Genomic DNA, 11,130 nt, shown 5'->3' with positions numbered 1-11,130 from the left:
GAGGCTATTGTAACAGTAAAATATTGTGTTAAAAAATAATAATTTCAAACATAGATACAAGATGACAACTTCAGTATTTCATTTTTCATTGTGCACCACTTCACCTAATTGCTTTTGGTCCTGACTGGTGGTGACCTTCTAGGCAGACCTACAGTCGTCTACATAGTAAAAATCCATTGAGTGCATTTAGGTTATAGTTTCAGTTCAAGTGTATTCTGCAGGGATTGAGGATTGGAGCCAAATACCATCTGCTGTCTCACTGAACGATATTATATACAACGTTTGAAGCCAACTGTAAGAGGCCTACATCCCTGTAACAGCTCCACGTGATTGTACTTTGTTGTCTGACGATTTCAAACCTTGTTTAAAAAAGATCTATACATGGGTTTAAATTACTGTACAAAGCCAACCTCAAAAGACAATGCATCACTGTGGATGTAGCTTTTTCTGTGGGGTCGTTTTCTGGTGTTGAAGTCATATTATATTATACTGACTGAAAAATGGATCAGCAGTCATAAAAATCTGTTTGTTTGTTCCCTACGGAACACCAGGTCCTTTGGTCAATTTCTTCTAACCTTGGCGTGTCAGTAAAGGTTGACAACAAAATTGCCCTGAAATGGTTCATTCCAGTAAAGTTCAAGTCCACTGAGGTCAAAGTCAAATTAATCTAAATTTCAACCTGATATGTACATTCTGGAATTGCCCTGGCAAGGTCAAAGTGGTTCCCAACAGCAGTCCTCAAGGGCTGCCAAACCTGCACATCTGTCATCTTTTTCTCCTTACTTCACTGTGTCAGGGACAAACTCTTGAAGAAACTAATCAGTTTTAAGCAGAGCAGGGAGAAATGGAAAATATGGGTGGGGTGATGCTGTACCTTAACTTTGTGACATGTCTTGGGGTGACTTACAACTCACTGGTGACGGCAAACTGTCGCATTTTATTACTCTAACTCATGAAACAAAGTGGAAAATGTTTTTGTCAGAACTCACAATTTTTCGTTAAACATCAGAAAATGCATGAAATATTCAAATTTTTTATTGTGCTCATGATATACGAGGTCTGTCAATAAAGTATAGGTCCTTTTATTTTTTTCAAAAACTATATGGATTTCATTCATATGTTTTACGTCAGACATGCTTGAACCCTCGTGCGCATGCGTGAGTTTTTCCACGACTGTCGGTGACGTCATTCGCCTGTGAGCACTCCTTGTGGGAGAGGTCGTCCAGCCCCTCGTCGAATCCTTTGTCTGAGAAGTTGCTGAGAGACTGGCGCTTTGTTTGATCAAATTTTTTCTAAAACCTGTGAGACACATCGAAGTGGTCACGGTTCGAAAAAGTAAGCTGGTTTTCAATGAAAATTTTAACGGCTGATGAGAGATTTTGAGGTGATACCTGTCTCTTTAAAGGGACTTCTCCCACGGAGCGAGACGTCGTGCAGGGCGCTCTCAGGCGCCGTCGTCAGCCTGTTTCAAGCTGAAAACCTCCACATGAAAGACGTGCGGACGGATTGCAGCGTCGGCTCGCAGCCGCTGCGACGCTCCGCCACAGTAAAAACACCTCTGTTGGAAGCCTTAAGGACAAGTTGGAACATGTCCAGCTGTTAAACAATTTCTCATATACTCACTCCACTGAAAGCCATCAAAAGCCGCCTGGATTTTACAAATGGTTATCAACACGGAGGTTTTTCCTGTGCCGCCGCAGCGCGCCGGCTGCGTCCCGACGCTGCAATCCGTCCGCACGTCTTTCATTAAAAAAAATTCTCCTTTAACAGTGGAATATCCGGATAAAATGCTGAAACCGACTTCTTCTGAAACTTCTCTGTTCTCTCACGACGTCCTGGATCAATAGAGCCTGAAATGTGGAGGTTTTCAGCTTGAAACAGGCTGATGACGGCGCCTGAGAGCGCTGCACGACGTCTCGCACCGTGGGAAGTCCTTAAAGCGACAGTATCACCTCAAAATCTCTCAGCAGCTGTTAATTTTCATCTAAAACCAGCTTAATTTTTCGAACCGTGTCCACTTCGATGTGTCTCACAGGTTTAGAAAAAATTTTGATCAAACAACGCGCCAGTCTCTCAGCAACTTCTCAGACAAAGGAATTCCGATGAGGGGCTGGACGACTCCTCCCACAAGGAGTGCTCACAGGCGAATGACGTCACCGACAGGCGTGGAAAAACTCACGCACGCACACGAGGGTTCAAGCATGTCTGACGTAAAAACATATGAATGAAATCCATATAGTTTTTGAAAAAATAAAAAGGACCTATACTTTATTGACAGCCCTCATAAATCCTTAAAAATCAATGGACAAATACAAAAAAATTCCATTCTCTGTTTTGTTTGAAGAGGATCAATTATTCCATCTGAGTGATGGTACTGTACATTTAGCAGCTCATCTTTCACTCCATGTACAGATTTTTTTTTTTACCAGTCGTCTTTGTATTGTATACTATGTATACATCCATCTATTTGTATAAAATAAAGTATATAATGATGAATGTAACCTGGTGTGAACTTTATTCATCACAGGAAGTGTCTCTGTTGTTGTATCTGTTACAGCAGATTTCTGCTGAGTCATGCAGTTTTCCATCACTTGAGACGTCTCTAAAACCGCCGCTGTCCTCCATCGGAAGCATGTCCACTGGAGATAAACACACTCATCCATCTGCTGTGGTATTTTGCTGATTCAAGTTCTGTTGCCCCGGCTGTCCTGTAATAACACACCCGTCCGCTGAGCCCGCGTGCAGCGTTAGCAACAGCGCCTCAGCTCTCTGTGCTAGCTGGAAGTTTAAAGTGAAAGTCCTCAGCAGGGAGAGTTATGAAGGGCATCGCCGCGGAAACTGCGTCATTTACACACAATGTCACATGGCCACAGAAGGTTGTTAAACACGTTACCTAGACCTGTGACCAGTGGACATGGCAAATTAGGCGAGGTTTTACTGGTAGCAATTTTTAAGCTATAATTTAAACCCAGAAGAGGGCTCACAAACGAGCTTACTTGGGTTCTGTTATATTTCTGTGGTAAGTTGCTGCATTCGTCGTATCTTGGAAGGTCCTAACTGGCACTAGTGTACAGTTCCAGCCTCACATTTCTGTCCAAACCAGACCTGCATTTGACAGTGTAGTGACCGAACCCAACAGGCAATTGAATGTTTCTGTCTGAACCCGACCCTACTCCACGCTATTAAAATATAAGGTTTGAACTGCACTGACGTAGACTTTCTATGGTATTCCAGAGTTTTAAATTTTCAAGATGACAATGTCTTTCATGATGTCACGGCTGAGCAAATGTCCACGGGAACAGGAAGAAAGCTGTTAGATCCTCCTGTGTTTTCATTTTTTTTTTATTAGCAAGGTGTAGTACGTATACAAGGTCTATTAGAAAAGTATCCGACCTTATTATTTTTTTCAAAACCATATGGATTTGAATCACGTGTGATTGCGTCAGACAAGCTTGAATCCTCGTGCGCATGCGTGAGTTTTTTCACGCCTGTCGGTTGCGTCATTCGCCTGTGGACAGGCTTTGAGTGAGCACTGGTCCACCCCTCCCGTCGGAATTCCTTTGTCGCACGAGGGTTCAAGCTTGTCTGACTCAATCACACATGATTCAAATCCATATAGTTTTTGAAAAAAATAAAAAGGTCGTTTTCTTTTCTGATAGACCTTGTATAAGTGGATCTATTTACTTTAGTGGAACCACTCACCTAGCTACCATGTTTACATATAGGTTATCTGCCAGCGCAGTGATATGTAATAGAGACTTGAAGCCAAGTAAAAGTCATTGTTCATGCTACCTCCGAGTTGGATAATTTATTATTTTGGAGTAAAGACACAACAAATTGGCGACGAGTAATTCGGACCCTAAACAACTGCACAAAATGAAAAGTTAAACCGGAGGGAAGGAGAAACGACGAAACAAAGCAGGAGACGAAACGAAAGCAAGAGGCGAAATGAAAACTAGCAAAGGATCTGTGAGTAACAGTGCATAGCACACAGTGAAATAGCTCAGATAAACGGATAAGATTCTGGATTTCAAGTCTGAAATGGCTTACGTTGGGAAAGTAGAGGAGTTTGATAGCTCAAGTGAAGAATGGGATTCATACATAGAGTGAGTGGAGTTATACTGCGATGCTAATGATATCGAGGATGAGGAAAAAAAGTGCCGTCCTCAGTCTAATGGGAGCGTAATCTCCTGCGTAATCTCCTGAACCCTGCCAAACCGTCGAGCAAGTCATACAAAGACATTGTTGAGACGTTGCAGAAGCACTTAAACCCCGCACCACTAGTGATAGCGGAAAGATTCAGATTTCATAAAAGGAATCAAACAAAGGAAGAAAGCATATCCAAGTATATGGCTGAACTGCGCAAACTCTCGCAGCATTGTGATTTCAAAGAGGGACTTTCTGATGCCTTAAGAGATCGGTTGGCATGTGGCATTCACTGTACAAGCACACAGAAAAGGCTACTGTCAGAAAAAGACCTGGATTTGAAAAAAGCACTCGAACTACCCATCTCAATGGAAACAGCAGCTAAGGGTGCATCAGAGCTACAGAAGAAAACCCTAGAAAACGAAGTGCATCAAATGTCCTTAAATGGGAAAAAGCAAAAATGCTATAGGTGTGGTAAATCCTCTCACAATGCAAACAACTGCTGGTTCAAAGAAAAGACATGTAGGAAATGCCACAAACAAGGCCACATAGAAAGAGCATGCAAAACAGACCAAACCAACACCCAAAAGAAAAATTTGGAAAGAACAAAGGTTTTTAAACCCAAACAAAGGCCAAAGCAAACGAAATGCACAAAGTAACAGAACATTCAGACAACACAAATAGCAGTGAGGAGGATGACTTATCATGCATAGAGCTGCATAGCATAACTGAAGAAGACTGGAAAATAATATGAATAACAACAACAGTGTCTGGTGTGAAACTAAAAATGGAACTGGACACAGGTTCAGCTTTGTCAGTAATCTCTGAGACCGACTACGACAGGTTGTTCTCTCACTTACCACTGAAAAAGACATCTGCGAAGTTAAAAACGTACACAGGTGAAAACGTGTCACCAAAAGGGAAACTTAAAGTGGATGTGGCCTATGGTAACCAAACACAGAAGTTAGAGCTCTATGTCCTGAAAACTACAGGCCCAGCTCTACTGGGGGTGAATGGCTGAGGAGAATTCAACTTGACTGGCATGTGATTAAAGCCCTGAATATCTCAACAAGCCTCAAGAGCTCCACCCGCAGCCCTGACCAGAGACTGCCGCAGTTGTTGGAGGCTAATGCACACGTGTTTGAGAAAGGCATTGGTAAACTTAAACACCTAAAGGCAAAAATTGAACTTGACAAAAAAGCTACCCCAAGATTCCACAAAGCCCACCCAGTGCCGTATGCACTACATCCCAAGATAGACGCTGAACTGCAGAACTTGGAGACATCCGGCATTCTCTCAAAAGTCGACTGGAGTGACTGGGCTACGCCCATTGTTCCTGTGATGAAGAAAGGAAAAAGTGAAGAAGTGCATATATGTGGTGACTTCAAAGTGAGCATTAACCCGGTGCTGCGCACAGTGCAGTACCCCCTTCCACGAATTGAAGACATCTTCTCATCCTTGGCTGGTGGGAGAAGTTTTCAAAGATTGACTTGTCACAGGCCTATCTCCAGATGGAAGTGGAGGAGTCAAGCAAAAAGTTCCTAACCATCAACACACATAAGGGACTTTACCAATACAATCGTCTTGTGTTTGGTGTTGCTTCGGCTCCAGCCATCTGGCAAAGAGCAATGGGTCAGGTGCTCCAGGACATACCTGGAACACAATGCTACCTCGATGATATCATCATAACAGGAAAAGATGATGATGATCACTTCCAGAACCTGAGCAAGGTACTCACCAGGCTGAATGAGTATGGCCTACGGGCAAAGAGAGAGAAATGTGAGTTTTTCAAAACCGAAATCTCATACTGCGGACATGTCATCGACAAGCACAGCTTACATAAGTCACAAGAGAAAACTTAGGCAGTGCTGAAAGCACCTAAACCTGAAAATGTGTCACAACTGAAATCATACCTGGGTCTCGTAAACTATTACCACAAGTTTCTCCCAAACCTTGCTTCAGTGCTGTATCCACTGAATGCGCTACTACAGACAGGAGTGACATGGCATTGGTCAGAAAAATGTGAAAAGGCATTTGCAGAAACAAAAAGACTAATAACATCTGATTAGCTACTTACCCACTATGATCCATCCAGACCCATTCGACTAGCATGTGACACGTCCCCATACGGCATTGGTGCAGTCTTATCGCACACGATGGACAATGGACTGGAACGCCCAATTGCATTTGCTTCAAGGTCCCTTTCAAGTGCCGAACGCAATTATGCGCAGATAGACAGGGAGGCCCTTAGCCTAGTATGGGGTATCAAAAAGTTCCACCATTACCTCTGTGGCCGAAGGTTTACTTTAATGACTGATCATCAGCCCCTTGTGTCAATATTCAATCCACAGAAAGGAGTTCCAGTGATGTCAGCCACACGACTACAACGATGGGCCCTGTTCTTAGGAGCACACTCGTATGACATCGAGTTCAAGGGGACTAAACAACACTGCAATGCTGACGGTTTGTCACGCCTCCCACTGTCAACATCTGTGGAAGAAATGCCATCAAAAGGTGACCTGGCTGAAATGTTCCACACGACACTGGTGGACCAGCTGCCAGTTACAAATGCCTTGATACAAAAGGAAATGCGGAATGACCCAACACTTTCCAAGGTGTATGACATCACAGTACAAGGTTGGTCTGCCCATGGGAATCCCTGTTTTCCTTAATTTTCGGCAAGACGTGATCAGCTGTCAGTTTGCCAGGGAACCTTGATGTGTGGATCACGTGTGGTAGTGCCCTCTAAGCTTCGCACCAGAGTGTTGGACAATCTACATGAGGGTCACGTAGGTACGGTCAAGATGAAAAGCCTGGCCCGTAGCTACATATGGTGGCCAGGGGTAGATAAACAAATCGAGGACATAACCAAAACCTGCCCAGGATGCCAGAGCATTCAAAACGCACCGCCACAGGCTCCCCTACATCCATGGGAATGGCCGTCTGCACCCTGGCAGAGAGTGCACATTGATTTTGCTGGTCCATTCATGAACTCTATGTTTCTCATAGCTGTGGACGCTCACTCAAAATGGCCGGAAGTAGTCCCAATGAAATCCACAACATCAGAAAGACTATTTCTGTTCTGAGAACCATCTTCGCCAGGAATGGTCTGCCTGAGCAACGGCCCACAGTATACTTCCGAAGAATTTCAAGATTTCATGAAAAAGAATGATATCAAACATTTCAAGTCAGCACCTCACCATCAAGCAAGAAATGGATTAGCAGAACGGTTCGTACAAACATTCAAAAAGTCCATCAAAGCAATGACAAAAGAAGACATCTCTCTTCAACACAAAATTGACAATTTCCTTCTGGGGGACCGCAATTCTGTCCATGCAACAACCAATCAGACACCTGCAATGCTGTTTATGAACAGACAGCTGAGATCTTGCATTGACCTTCTGAAGCCAAACCTGAGGAGAGAAGTGCAAAACAAACAGTTCAGCAGCTTTTCAAATGAAACAGCAAGAAGCTTCGATGTGGGACAGCAGGTACTGGCACGTGACTACCGAGGGGACAAGTGGACACCTGGAAAGATTGTCACCAGGAGCGGCCCTCTGATGTATGAAGTGGACACTGGCGAGCACACCTGGAGACGTCATGTGGATCAGCTGTTGAATGCTCAACCAAAGACCCCGGAGCAACCAGCACGTCCACCTGATCCTGGAACCAACTCTGACCATAGTACAGTGACACCCACAGTTACAGAAGAAGTGCCCCTTAAAGAGAGCACTCCAGGGTTACGCCTGGGAACTTGTGAACGACTCAGGGCACCACCAAAAAGATTGGATTTATGAGTTCCTTTATGGACTTTAAAAATAAAAAAAAATGTTTCAATATACTGTATGTCAACTGAATACCACATTGTGTTAAATGTATTGACAATGTTCTGGATATGTTACCTTAGTTATGTAGCATTAATCTAAAAGGGGAGGAGTGTAGTATATAAGTGGATCTATTTACTTCAGCAGAACCACTCACCTAGCTACCATGTTTACATATAGGTTATCTGCCAGCGCAGTGATATGTAATAGAGACTTGAAGCCAAGTAAAAGACATTGTTCATGCTACCTCTGAGTTGGATAATTTATTATGTTGGAGTAAAGACACAACACAAGGGTTGGGTCATGGCTGAAAGAACTAGATTGTGGGTACAAGCGGCCAAAATGGGCTTCCTTAGGAAGGTGACTGGTGTCTCCCTTAGAGATAGGGTGAGAAGTTCGGTCATCCGTGGGGAGCTCGGAGTAGAGCCACTGCTCCTTCGCGTGGAAAGGAGCCAGCTGAGGTGGTTCAGGCATCTGGTAAGGATGCCTCCTGGGCGCCTTCCTAGGGAAGTGTTCCAGGCACGTTCATCTGGGAGCAGACCCTGGGGAAGACCCAGGGCTAGGTGGAGAGATTATATCTCCACACTGGCTGGGAACGCCTTGGGATCCCCAATCAGAGGAAGAAGTTTGGAGTCCCCTGCTAGAGCTGTTGCCCCCACGACCCGATCTCGGATAAGTGGTTGAAGATGAGTGATGAGTGAGTGAACGTTTGCATCATGTAAAGCAGACCTGTTGGCATAATCAGTAGACTATTCTAAATGTCAAATGTATTGAAATGGTACTGGGTTCAGTCACGTCAGTACAAAGACACTGCTGACATGACTAAACCCAACCCGACCTGACCCAGAGGATAATTTCAAAATATTTGTCCGAACCTGGCCTGATCTGTCGGGTTCCATTGGGCATCCAAGCTCTAACTGGCACCCACCCAGGCAGACTTGTTACTCATTGTTGCTCATCAGGTAGGTGATGTCTAATGGTTAAGCATTGGGCTTGAGACCAGAGGATCCTCAGTTCAAATCCCAGCCTGACTGGAAAATCACTAAGGGCCCTTGGGCAAGGTCCTTAATCCCCAAGTTGCTCCCAGTGTGTAGCAAGCGCCTTGCATGGCAGCAGCCTGACATCGGGGTGTGAGTGTGTCTGTGTGAATGGGTGAATGTGATGCGTCATTGTAAAGCACTTTGAGCATCTGATGCAGATAGCTAAAGCGTGATATAAATGCAGTCCATCGTTATCTTCAAAAGTAGCCTTTTGCTCCTACAATTCTTCTTTTTGACTCAAAACTGGTATTTCAGTGAGCAGTGGCGGGGTTGGAGTTTAGGGATAGTGGGGAAATGGGGAGGCAGTGTTTTGGGTTGATACACTGGTGGTTTAGTGCTAAATCTAGTGGTTCTAAATCATTTGTAGGACCTTTAAAGAAATATTTGAACAAATGGTGATTTTTAAATCAAACTTCATAAAGTTTTGAACTATCAACAGAAATTAAAATGAGTTTGGAGTTCTTTGATGTGGCAGCGTAAAACCACCTCGTAGAGCCATGCATCTCTTAGAAAAGCTGTGCAATGAAAATTAGAATTTGGAAGTCAGTTTCTGATCTGGACTAGTTTTGGAGGGGACACTACATCTATCACCAGCAGTGTTCTGTGGAGATATCCCCTTAGTGTGTTCCAGCAGTATTCCCACCGGCAGGGATCTAGTTATCACTGCAACCACTCACAAAACTAACTATAGCATCAGCATTACCCAAAACGTCTGTGGGCATCCTATTTAAACAGCAGTATGTCCTCCATGTACGGAGTGATTAGTTTTAGAAAAGCCATTGGCAGTCCCCTATGCAGACCACAATCAGGAACCAAAAGAGCTCCACGGGGTGGTTGATGCTTCTAAACAAGACCTAATCACTGTTTGGATTGAATTTTCATGGGTCATGATTCACACTTTGATTGCTTAATGCCTTTTGGAGTGGAATGAGTAAGTCCTACATAGGCCACGAGGTCCTTTATTGCACATGCTTACTCCTGGATTCCATAATTGTAGATGAGATTCTATTAATCACCCTGGGCAGGACTTCTGTCCATCCATCCATCGCAGGGTACTTCCCTAGCCAAGGGTGGTATCCATTTACAGCTGTGTGGACTGGGACAATGACACAGACAGGTAGTATAAGAATCAAACTCAAGTCTACATATCTGTAGTCCAACTTCCATCCCATTGAGGTACCTTCTCTACCCCAGTGGAAAGGGTCTACGGAATTTGAGATTTGCTCCAGTTTATTATACAGGATAAGCTGAGGTCACCTCCAGGATTCTGCGATTGACAACCAGTCCTGGCTGTCTTTATATTATAAGATGGCAATATGGTCCAAAACAGGAAGTTCACTGGTCATCACTTGTATACACCAGAACCTAAAATCTCAGAATATGCAGTCATTTTTATGGAATTACTTACAGATACTTCGGATATTAATCCTAGGCATGCCCTGGTAATCAGAAGGAAAATCACCTGCTGAACTTCATCCTGAGGCTTTTTTTTGTTTGTTTGTTTCTTTTTTTACCTCCCAGCGGGTGGCTGCTCTCTAATCCCGTCCGGAAATCACATTAGTGGCTTTACACAGTGACACAGCAGTTGTCCTCTGCTTGGACCAGAGCATTTGTACTTTTTTACCTCCACTTCCTTTTCCAACTCCAGTCCTATCTTCACTTCCCCCCCTCTGTCTCTTGGTTAATGAGCATGAAGGGTTAATCGTCCCCACTCTATGGGAACCGCTGAAGCTTAAGGTGACCTTTCTATACATCGACTAAACTGCCAAGTTAAAAGGACCAGTGGTGCAGGACGGTAAAGAGCTGCCTGTGAAGTCCATTTACTAAACCAAAGGCACCGTGAAGCACATCGAGATCACTACTTAGTCAACAGAAAGCCACTGTGAGAGAAAGAGTGAAATTAAACATTAACTGAAGTAAGAGCTGAAGTAAGTGTGCAGTTTGTGGTGCAAGTACCAAGAAAGTTAAAAAAAGAAGAAGCAATAGACACAGTTTAACTGCTGAATCTGAGTGTTATATAGATGATCATACGTTGTAGAACCCAATAAGGCTGAAATGTACTTTTTAAATATATATAATAAATAAAATTGTGCCAACTGTCACACAACCATCAAATTTTT

Source organism: Thalassophryne amazonica, chromosome 4 (assembly GCF_902500255.1).
Source record: "Thalassophryne amazonica chromosome 4, fThaAma1.1, whole genome shotgun sequence".
Classification (NCBI taxonomy): Eukaryota; Metazoa; Chordata; class Actinopteri; order Batrachoidiformes; family Batrachoididae; genus Thalassophryne; species Thalassophryne amazonica.
Note: the sequence above shows the minus strand (reverse complement) of the source record.